Source organism: Bos javanicus, chromosome 15, assembly GCF_032452875.1.
Source record: "Bos javanicus breed banteng chromosome 15, ARS-OSU_banteng_1.0, whole genome shotgun sequence".
NCBI lineage: Eukaryota > Metazoa > Chordata > Mammalia > Artiodactyla > Bovidae > Bos > Bos javanicus.
This window is the reverse complement of record NC_083882.1, coordinates 22,879,825-22,891,138: the sequence shown is the minus strand read 5'-3', so window position 1 is coordinate 22,891,138 and position 11,314 is coordinate 22,879,825. Positions and strand designations below refer to the sequence as shown.

At 43.8% G+C, this 11,314-nt stretch overlaps 1 protein-coding gene across 19 annotated transcripts in view; it reads right to left on the bottom strand.

Annotated features, from left to right (window-relative positions):
• Positions 1-5,815: 5,815 nt before the first annotated feature.
• Positions 5,816-11,314, bottom strand: part of PTS (6-pyruvoyltetrahydropterin synthase) — a 255,496-nt gene continuing 249,997 nt past the window's right edge. For 16 of the 19 annotated variants that reach the window (XR_009741115.1, XR_009741092.1, XR_009741096.1 and 13 more), the window contains 2 exons: positions 7,139-9,222; positions 5,816-6,078 (listed from right to left, as the gene is read on the bottom strand). The gene's annotated coding sequence lies outside the window, so the exon portion shown is untranslated. The remainder of the gene's footprint in view (positions 6,079-7,138; positions 9,223-11,314) is intronic. The other 3 variants (XR_009741101.1, XR_009741103.1, XR_009741102.1) reach the window with 3 other exon arrangements.

Below are 11,314 nucleotides of genomic sequence, written 5' to 3'. Positions count from 1 at the left end.
CCCTCCTCGGTACAACCCCAAGAATTAGATCCTGTTATTACTCTCATTATCTCCATTTTATAGTGAAGAAAACAGGCTTGTAGAGATCAAAAAGACTTGCTGTTCGGGAAAGGCATCCTTTGTGGCAGCCATACCCTTCCAAACTACATGTGGCAGGATACTTTTCAAAGCCCGGTCTGGTTATGTATGATCTGGCTAGGATCCCAAGCGACAGGCACAGCTGGCATCAGGACCACAGCCTGGCAACTCTGGCAGTCTCTAAGCCCACCCCGGGTGACTGCTCCTGCCTGCCTGGAAAGTCACGACCACTGAAGCCCATCCAGCAAACTCTATCCCTGCCATATTCAGCTTCTGGCTAAAATGCAGCCTGGTCCCCCATCCTCGTTCCTTCCCACCCTCACCCTTCCTTCCGCTGCTGCCCTCCTGCCAAATCCAGTCCTCTGAGCCCAGTGGAACCCTCATTAAAACACCCCCTCTGCCCCCTAGCTTTAATGGCATCTGAATTTGTGTCTTTCGAGATGACTTCTGCAGCTAGGAAGCAACGGCCCACTTTTCGACGCACTGTTTTCTAAACATGACCTGTTGTTTCGTATCTTCTTGGCTTTGGTTTTTTTGTTCTGTTTTGTTTTGTTTTTCTGTATCGGAATATAGTTGCTTTACAGCAACGTGAATCAGCTATATGTGTACATACATCTCTCTTTTTTGGCTTTTCTCCCTATTTAGGTCACCACAGAGCACTGAGTAGAGCTCCCTGTGCTAGATTCTCATTAGTATCTACTTTATACCTAGTGCTTAGCCGCTCGGTCGTGTCCGACTCTTTGCAACCCCATGGACTGAAGTCCGCCAAGCTCCTCTGTCTGTGGGGATTCTCCAGGCAAGAATACTGGAGTGGGTAGCCTTCCCCTTCTCCAGGGGATCTTCCCAACCCAGGGATCGAACTCAGGTCTCCCATATGACAGGGGGGTTCTTTACCATCTGAGCCACCACCCTGTTAACATAAAACCCCAACGTTCAAGATTTGGGGAAAGGATGAGTGTGTCATGGGAGAAAACCAGAAGCCGAACTTCAGAAGGCAGACTAGCAAAGGAAGGATTTCCAAAGAGAAGTTCCACGGCTTCCTTCCAATCTAACTTGAGCCCCAAGTATACATAGCAGTGTATGTCAATTACATAGTGGTGTATGTCAACCCCCGTCTCCCCATTCATCCCACCCTCCCCTTCGCTCACACTGTTCCCTCTGCCTGAAATGCTCTTTCTGCCACTCTGTGCCACCCTCATTCCTGACCCCTATCTTCCTCTCAAGCACTAACTCATCTTCATGTCTCTTCTCTGGGTATCCGCTTCTGACCACTTCCTTCTATCATAGCTCTGCTCTGTACAAGGTTTTGCAGTGTTCTGCTAGTTATAAATCACTCCTTTCTTTTGCTACCATCTAGTTACTTTCTTTTCTTTATTAGTTTATCTTTTTTTTTATTAATCTAGTTTATCTTTTTATCAAAGGCTAACATGTACATGGTATAAAGAGGAAATAATTCTATAAGGCTTCACCACACTCTGCATTTCACTTCCCACTCCCAAGAGGTGATCACTTTCAACCCTCTCACCTGATTTTCTCTTCAATTTATTCCTGTGTCACTAAATAACCTGCTGGCAAGGCTACTTTTAAAAACTTTTAGATTCTGTTGACTCATCTGGAAGATGAAGATGTAACTTCCTCCTCTTGGTCCCACCAGGTATATGCACACTTCCCACTCCTGTGCCTATTCTCTATCCCTGTAGAGCCAGAAGGTAAGTTTGGTTAGGTCGACATTTAGTTTCTGCATCACTGTGATTGCCTGTATGTTCTTCACAGCTAAGCCATTTGTACACTATTATTGTTTTTCCATTCCTGCATATTTTGCTTCCCTGGGCTATTTAGTTTCCAAGACTAAATAATGGTCTTGCTGGTTTTCTATGTCTTTCTCACTGATTTACCCTCAAGTTCTCCTCCAATTATATGAATTTCTTCTCAATACATTCAAACACATTAGGTGTTCTGTTAACTTTCTGTTTTTGGAGAAATCTCCCTGACTGCAACTTGAACTTGTTCTCCATGCCTGCTACACAGCTGTCATCTTGGACCCTCTTCTCACAACTATGCTGGGTATTTCCTTCACCTCTGCTTTGTGTTAGAGCCTGTTTCTTAAACCCCATGCCTTTGTTTTCTTTAGATTACTTCCTCATCTTGGTAAGTGCATCCTTTAGTTGCCTCGTAGGCAAGAGTGTGCACAGGAAATAAATTTTTTGAGATCTTGAATCTCTGAAAATATCTTTGTCCTACCTTCCTATTTATTGATTCTTTGAGTATAGAATTCTTGGTTGGAAATTATTTGCCTCTCAGATTTCATAAGTATTACTCCATTGTCTTTTAGCTTCAGGTGTGGCTGTCCTTGATGTCCTAAAATTTTACAGTGCTGTGCCCTGGTGTAGCTCCATTTGCATTCAGTATGCTGATTCTGGAAATCCAAGTCACTCATTTTGAGGAATTTTTACTGAGCCTTTTTTTTCAGTGATTCTTTGTTTCCCACCTGACTTATTCCTTCCAGAGTTCCCATTACTCAAGTTCAGATCTCTTGGAGGTCTTTCGCTTTGCTTTCCTCTTTCCCACATCTGCCTTTTTCCTCTGCTCCAAGGAGATTCTTGCCTGGAGAATTCCATGGACAGGGGAGCCTGGTGGGCTAGAGTCCATGGGATCTCAAAGAGTCAGACACGACTAAGTGAATAACAATTTCAAGAAGATTTACCCAATTTATTATCATTCACTCATTCTCTTAACAAATTTCTGTAGAGTGTCTACTGTTTACAAAGTAAAATTCAAGATGCTGGACATGTTGCTGTGAAAAAACAAACAAACAAAAAAACTTCGATTTTGGATCATACAGTCTTTGGACCCAACTACTGAGCTTTTGGTTTCTGCTGCCAAATTTTAAATTTCCAAGAGCTGTTTGTGATCTCTGAGTGTTCCTTCTTTACAGCATCCTATTCTGGGGTTTGGCTGCACTGTATTCTCTTATCATCTTTTATCTCTTTGAGCATTTTGATAGATTTCTTTGAAGTTTTTTTTTTGCTTCTTACATATTTGCCATTTCCTCAAAGTTTCCTGTGTTTGTTTGTTTTGGTTTGTGTCTTTCATGTTAGGTGCTTTCCTCAAATACTTGTATCTGTTTATATTTAAAAGTGGCAAGTTTCAGCATCACTAATCATCAAAGAAATGCAAATCAAAACTACAATGAGATAACACCTCACACCTGTCAGAATGGCTATCATCAAAAAGATAAGAAACGAGTGTGGGCGAGGAGGTAGCGAAAAGGCAACCTTTGTGCGCTGTTGGTGGGAGTGTAAGTTGGTGCAGCCACCGTGGAAAATAGTATGGAGGTTCCTCGAAAAATTGAAACTAGAACTGCCATCGTGTAGTGAAGTGAAAGTCACTCAGTCGTGTACGACTCTTTGTGACCCCATGGACTGTAGCTCACCAGGCTCCTCTGTCCATGGAATTCTCCAGGCAAGAATACAGGAGTGGGTAGCCATTCCCTTCTCCAGGGGATCTTCCCAACCCAGGGATCGAACCCAGGTCTCCTGCATTGCAGGTGGATTCTTTACCATCTGAGCCACCAGGGAAGCCTAAGAATACTGGAGTTGGTAGACTAGCCCTTCTCCAAAACCCAGGAATCAAATTGAAGTCTCCTGCATTGCAGGTAGATTCTTTACCAGCTGAGCTACCAGGAAAGCCCCAGAACTACCATATGATTCAACAATTCTGTTTCTTGGTATTTATCTGAAGACCAAAAAAAAAAAACATTAATTAGAAAATATATATGCACCGCTATGTTCATTGCAGCATTATTTACAATAGCCAAGACATGGGAACAACCTAAGTATCCAATCACTGATGAATGGATAAAGAAAATGTGGTGTGCTTACACGTGTATAAATATATGAATATTATTCAGCCATAAAAAGGAAGAAGTCTTGCCATTTGCACAATATAGATGAAACTTCGGGGCATTATTCTAAGTTAAATAAGTCAGACAGAGAAACAAATACTGTTCAAGCTCATTTATTGTGGAATCTTAAAAGCAATAATAATCAGCTCATGTATACACAGATCAGTGGTTGCCAGAGGCAGGAGGTGGGGTGTAGCTGCTGCTGCTATGTGCTCAGTTGTGTTCGACTCTGTGACTCCACGGACTGTAGGCCACCAGGCTCCTCTGTCCATGGGATTTCCCAGGCAAGAAGACTAGAGAAAATTGCCATTTCCTTCTCCAGGGGATCTTTCTGACCCAGGGATCAAACCCAGTCTTTTGCATCTTCTGCATTGGCAGGCAGATTCTTTACTCCTGAACCCCCCTGGGAAGCCTGGGTGGGGTGTAGGCGGTGGGAAAAAAGAAGAGGCTCAAAAGTTACAGACTTTCAGCTATAAAGTAAGTAAGTCACAGGGGGGTGTAGTGTATAGCATGGTGACTGCAGTTAATACATGGTGAATGAAGTTAACAATATGTCTTGCATATCTGAAACTTGCTAAGAGAGTAGATCTTCCAAGTTCTCATCATAAGAAAAAAAAGTTGTAACTATGTATGGTGACTGATGGTAACAAGACTTACTGTGGTGGTCATTTTGCAATATATACAAGTATTGAATCATTATGTTGTACATCTGAAGCTAATATAATGTTATATCTTAATTATACGTCAATTAAAAAAAAAGATGGCCTGCTAAAACTGATTGGAAGCTCTTTGTGTATGGCTTGGGCCCACTGACATTGTAGATCTGGCTCTACTATTCTTGCAGAAACTCTGAAATTAATTCCTGTAGGTCTTTCCTTTTGGACTGGTCAGATTTCCCAGAAAAATCTTAGGACCATTCAATTATATTAACTTTTACCTAATCCCCTATTTCAGTACAGTAATCTCAACTTTAACTGCCCTCGGTCCTTGGTACAGAGACTCCCTGTTTTACCTTACATACAATGAAGATGGACATCCTTCTGGTTGCACAGGTAATATAGTAATGGCGATGATAATGATAGTACTAGTTATCTATTGCTGCATAACAACTTACCCCCAAAATTAGCAACTTAAAACAACAAGCATTATCTCCGAGCTTCTGTGAGTCAAGACACATGCCTCCACCCTCAGATCTCTCACGAGGTTCTAACAAGAAGTCAGCTGATGCCAGTCCTATCTGAAGTTTCAATTAGGGGAAGATCCTGGCAGTGCCCTGGATTTTATCTTCACTTGAAGGTATTTCTTAATTTTAGCACTGTTTGCCATCTGGAGAGGCTGAGAAATTCACCAATGCCTGGCTCTGTTTTGTTTATCAGTATTCCCCTCAATATATCTCTGTCCTCTTGCATTTCACTATAAGCAACAAGGAAGCAGCAGGCAGCACCTTCAGCCCCGTACTTTGAAATCTCCTTACCTAGATGACTCAGTTCACTGGGCCCATTTTTTACTTTTTACTTTCCACATCGCTGTAGGCAATAATATCAAGTGTCTGCCACGACATCTCAAAGACCTCCCTTCCCCAAACTTCCATAAAATGTTTCTTATTTCCCTTTGAGACCTCACTGGCAGCATCATCAAAGTTCAGATTTCTACATCTGTTCAACTTAACTTAGGTTTTCGCAGATATACACATCAGAAAATCTTCCCAGGCCTCATCCACTGGCCAATTAGAAATCTACTCCATATTTTTAGGTATTTGTTACAGCATCAGCTCTCAGGTGGGACCAAAACCTCTATTAGATAGCTATTGCTGTATAACAAAGTATCCCAAACTTAGCAGCTTAAAGCATTTATTATCTTATCATTCCTATGGGTCTAAAATCCAGACACAGCTTGGCTGGGTGCTGGCAAGGAGCCAGCTGAGCAGAGAATCCACTTCCAGGCTTTTGCACATCCTGCTAGCAGCACGAAAGTCCTCACGGACTTTGACACTGAAGACCTCAGTTCTTTGCTTGCTGTCAGTTTGGAGCTTCCCTCAGTTCTCTGCCATATGGGCCTTTCCATAGGGCAGCTCACAACATGGCAATTGGTTTTCCCTGGAGAAAATGAGTAAGAGAGTGAGAGAGGGAAGCCCATGGCTGATCAGTCTTTTTCATAACCTAAGCCAAGAAGTGATACCATCACTGTTCCAAAATTTTGTTGGTTAGTTATGAGACGCTATCTCCAGTCCACACTCAAGGGAACAGGATTACATAAGAACATAGATACCAAGTGATAGAAATCTTTGGAGGTCATCTTGGAGACTGTCTACCACAATACTATAACTGAATATAATATAATTATCACCAATAAAAGCAAGACATGAGCCAAGGCATTGAGAAGTCACACAATAACAGAAACACAGAACAGAGAGAGGAAAGGTCTTCTCTTTAGAGTGAGCAAAAGTCGCTCAGTCGTGTCTGACTTTTTGTGACCCCATGGACTATACAGTCCATGGAATTCTCCAGGCCAGAATACTGGAATGGGTAGCCTTTCCCTTCTCCAGAGGATCTTCCCAACCCAGGGATCAAACCAGGGTCTCCTGCATTGCAGGCAGATTCTTTACCAGCTGAGCTACCAGGGAAGTCCCTTCCCCTTAGGGTGGTTTTTGCCAATTTCACATTGTGGTTTTGCAGTATTCACTGACACACTGGCTGCTTTGCTGGTTGGTAATGCAAACTTCCCAAGATCTCTAAAATCTAATTATGGTTGTTATGCAACAATTTTCACAATATTAAACTTATATGAGTCAAGTATTATATAACTAGGGGTACTATTAAGATCTGGAGAAGAGAAATATACACTGAGAAGTATAATCATCATACTCATGAAATTCACAGCATAGAAGGAACCTCAGCTTCCTGGGGTGACACTGACAATTCCTGCCATAACTTGTCCAGCTTTCCTGCTTGCCTCCCTCTACTTCACACCAACATCAGTTCATAGGATTCGTCACTGATTGGCATCTAAGCCATTCACCCATTCACTGGTCAACCACAAAGCACTAACTGAGCACCTGCTGTATGCTAGGCCTGTACTAGGCACTTAAGAGAATTAGTCATGGCCCCCATCCTTCAGAAGCACACAGTCTGAAGGGGTAGGTGAACATATACAAACCTTTGGGCTGAGTGGATGGGTCCAAAACAATATTCCAGGTGGTGGTCATAGCAAGGGTACAGCAGAACCAAAACTTGTTTCTTGGTTTAAAGTTATGTCCAGTATAAGGAAGTGGAGGAGAAAATTCATGGCTCACATGTCTGTTTGTCTTCAAAAATCCCATAGAGATGTTTCTCTGCCTAGGAGCATCAGAAGACCATAAGTAGAAAGTTCAGGGAAAACTTTCTCACTCAGACTTGTCTAAAAAAAAAGCAGGTTACCATGGAAACCACTCTATTTATTTATTCTATTTATTCTCTTTTATCTGTTCCAATCATGGCCTCTCACTTTCTCCACTAAGCCTCGCTCCTTCTCTTTCATTCTTAGAACCTTGACTGTGCCACTCCTTTTGCCTACAGCACTCCTTCAACCCAATCTTCCTTCATCTTCCTAGCTCCCCCTTCCCTCTCAGCTCAGCTTGGATACTACTTTCTTTGGAAATGCCTTCTATAAGCACCACCACCCACAGAGCAGAGTGCTCCCCATTAGCCTCAGAGTTGTCCCTGCTCTAACATTCTTCATCACTATTCAGTGTCTGCCTCTCCATATTGCTGGACTGTAAGCTCCTTAAGGGCCACCATGGCTGTTATTTGTCATCTTCCCAGAACCTAGCAGAGTACATGGCATATGAGAATGTGCAGTTGAGTGGATGAATGGAAAGTGAACAGAGCATTCTCTCTCCCTGCAAGAGGCTAGTGGATGGGAGTGGCATAGAGAAGATTCTGGACAAGGCAACAGGGTTGGGGCTTTCAGGTGGACGACATGAACTTTTTACTCCCTTCCAACTCTACGGTTTTAGGATATATCAAAGGATAAAGCAATAACAACCTCATTCTTCCTCTATCTGCTCCTTCAAGTACATAATAAAGTCTAATAATTGCAAATCAACCCCTAAACAAGACCAAGTACAAAGGAAATGATCTTTTATTAAAGATAGATTTGAAGGGTCAAATGTAACTATTGGTTTATTTCTTCACTGCTGCTCTTCAAAGGTAAATAAAGCATCTGATGGAGTAGGAGAACCTCTTAGAGTCCAAGTTCTGAGCTGAATTCTGACTCACCCTTTAGTGCCTGAGCCTCCCTACTGGGGCTGCACTTACAGGATGGTTGTTCACACATGATTTGGCTCTTGGCCAACCTTGAGAACTCAGTGAACACTATGAAACTTCCCCCTAAATGCACATAGACACACATATTTAGAAAGTTGCTCTCTATTCATCTCCCTTGAGATCATGCAGACCTTGGGTTGAGACGCCCGGCCTAGCATGAAGCAATTACCAAGGTTTTATGTTCTTGAGAACATAGGTCACCAAAAGCACTGCTTCCCTTTCCTTCTCAAATCCTCGGGGTGACAGCAACCAATGCAGATCTGACAGCCACAAGCCTCACCAGCCACTGGCAGACACTGAACAATCTGGAAAGTCCAGATTACAAACTTCGAGTTCTGGGTCTAGGTGTTCAGTGTGGGATCTCAAGTGAAAACACACCAAGAGGGAACGACCCATGGTGAGTTCAAAGAAAGACAGACGTGGATGAGGAAAGACAGGATACAGAGACAGCCTGAAGAAGATACCAATGATACCCAGAGAAAGAAGTGCATCCTGGGAACCAGGGGCCAGGATGGGAGCTTGGTTGCCTCGGGCATGGCCTCCCCACAGTGGCCCCCCAGCGTGTGCACAGCGGCCATGAGAAGAGGCGAGGCTGGACACTGAAAAACTGTTTAACTTGTTAGCACGTTAATCAGTAAGAACCAGCGTAACATTTGTGCTTTGCATCCACAGAAGACAAACTGAAGAAAACTATTTCTCCAGCCTTAAATATTTTCTCCCTGGAGCCAACCTCCTTCAAAATCCACAGCGATATGGTGAGTGGGGAGATGAAGCACTTGGCTATGCTATACTTAGCTCTGACTCAAAGACCAGCTCTTCAAGCTCTTCGCTTGCTCCTTCTCTCCAGCTGGTTTCAAGAGCAGCAAAAGGCTCCAATTAAATAGCCAAGAATTTGCAGTCTCCTGTTGAGGCTTCTGATGTTTCTTATCCTGGAGCCTAGAAGAGTGGTTGGGAAGAGGAGGACAGCAGCTCTAGGGTCAGAGGTCAAGTTCAATCCCCCTCCACCCCTCCCTCCCAGAACAGATAACCCTCAGACCACCCTACCCTGGCCAATACCAGGGTGATCCTGCCCTGACTTCACCTCGGGGCTTCTGAAGGCTTCTCTGACCCCCGCAGGCCAGGGAGATGGGAAATGCAGCAACAGTGGTTAAGAGTATCAGTCAGACCCAGTTTTGAACCCCAGTCCGCCTCTTACCACCCCCTTATCTCCAGTTACTTAGCTTCTCTAAGTTCCAGCTTTGTTATCTGTAAAATGGTCTGAATAATACCTGCCACCTAGGGTTGATGTATTACACGTGACAATGCAAGGAATGCATTTAGCATAGTACATGTTGCATGGTAGCAATTCAGCAAACATCAACCACTATGATTAAACCTTCCTCTCTCTCCAGCTCCAGCAAAACACTGAATTAAGCCTGCATACTGAGAAGGGGATGACAGAGGATGAGATGATTGGATGGCATCATCGACTCAATGGACATGAGTTTGAGCAAACTCCAGGAGATGGTGAAGGATGGGGAAGCTGGGTGTGCTGCAGTCTGTGGGGTTGCAAAGAGTCGGACACAACTGAGTGACTGAACAACAATGACAAAGCCTCTATGCTGGCACTTAACCACACTGGGTTGGTTGAAATGGGCTCATTTCACCACTCCTCAGAAAAAAGCTTACTCCAACTCCAGCACCTGTCTTACCATGGGCACTCCGTAAGTGTTTGACACATAGTAAAGTTAAGAGCTAGAAAGGAAGGACTTCCCTGATGATCCAGTGGTTACGAATCCACCTTCCAATGAAGGGGACACGGGTTCAGTCACTGGTCAGGGAACAAGCCACAGGGCAACGAAGCCTGTGTGCCACAGCTACTGAGCCTGTGTGCTCTGGAGCCCACACCACAACTGGAGAGAAGCTCTCGGGCCGTGTAGGGAAAGAGCAAATTAACCAAGATGGTAGTGGTCAGGCTCTCTCGTCCCACATTGTGTAAATACATGGTTATGTAACAGCTGAGACCACATAGCACCTTGCATGCACGCATACACACACTTGCCCTGGCCCCTCTTGTTCTGTAAACATATATAATCTCCACCTGAAAAAGCTCTTGCTCCAAGGCTGTGCCCCCTGGTCAACCACAAGAGGAGAATACAGCATGTCTGCTGCTGCCACAGCCGCTGTGCCAGTCAGGAAAAAATAAACATGCCTGTAGTTCCTACAGCTCCTTGAGTTTTCGCAATTCCAGCTTCCCCACTCATACCCTACCTACCCTGGTTCAGCGAACAGTGAGATACAGCAAGACAGGCCACAAGAAAGATACTCGTGCAGCAACTAATACCCAAACAGCCAAATAAGGAAGTAAATAAGTAAATATTTTAAAACTAATAATAGTAATATTTTTTTTTAAGCTATAAAGGAAAAAGTCACAATATCTCTGGCCACTAAAGTCCCACACCAGGCAATCCTCAGACACTGGCTGGGTGTCCCACAATTTAACTCAGTCTGACACTACCTGGAGACAATATCAGATTCCACCGGTTAAGGATTCATTCCTACAAGACCCCCCACACACACCCCACTTTAAGCCCCAATCACAAGTCATCTATGCTTTTTGACAGGCTGGCTATAAATCACGGCTTCCCTTGACTCCTTCCTGGGGTTCAACTGATTTGCTAGAGCAGCTTCTAGAACTCCAGAAAACAGTATACTTACTAGATCACCATTTTTTTTATAAAAGGATGTAACTCAGGAACAGCCAGATAGAAGTGTAGGGCAAAGTATAGGGGAGGGGCACAGAGCCTCTGTGTCCTCTCCAGGTGCACCACCTCCTGGCACCTCCACTTGTTCACCAACCCAGAAGCTCTCTGAATCCCATGAATCCCATAATTTAGGTGGTTTGTGTGGTTTTTTTTGGCCACCTCTTGCTGCATGTGGGATCTTAGTTCCCAGACCAGAGAATGAACCCATGCCCCCTGCTTTGGGAATGTGGATTCTTAACCACTAGACCACCAGAAAGTCCCTCCATATTTTAGAGATTTTTATG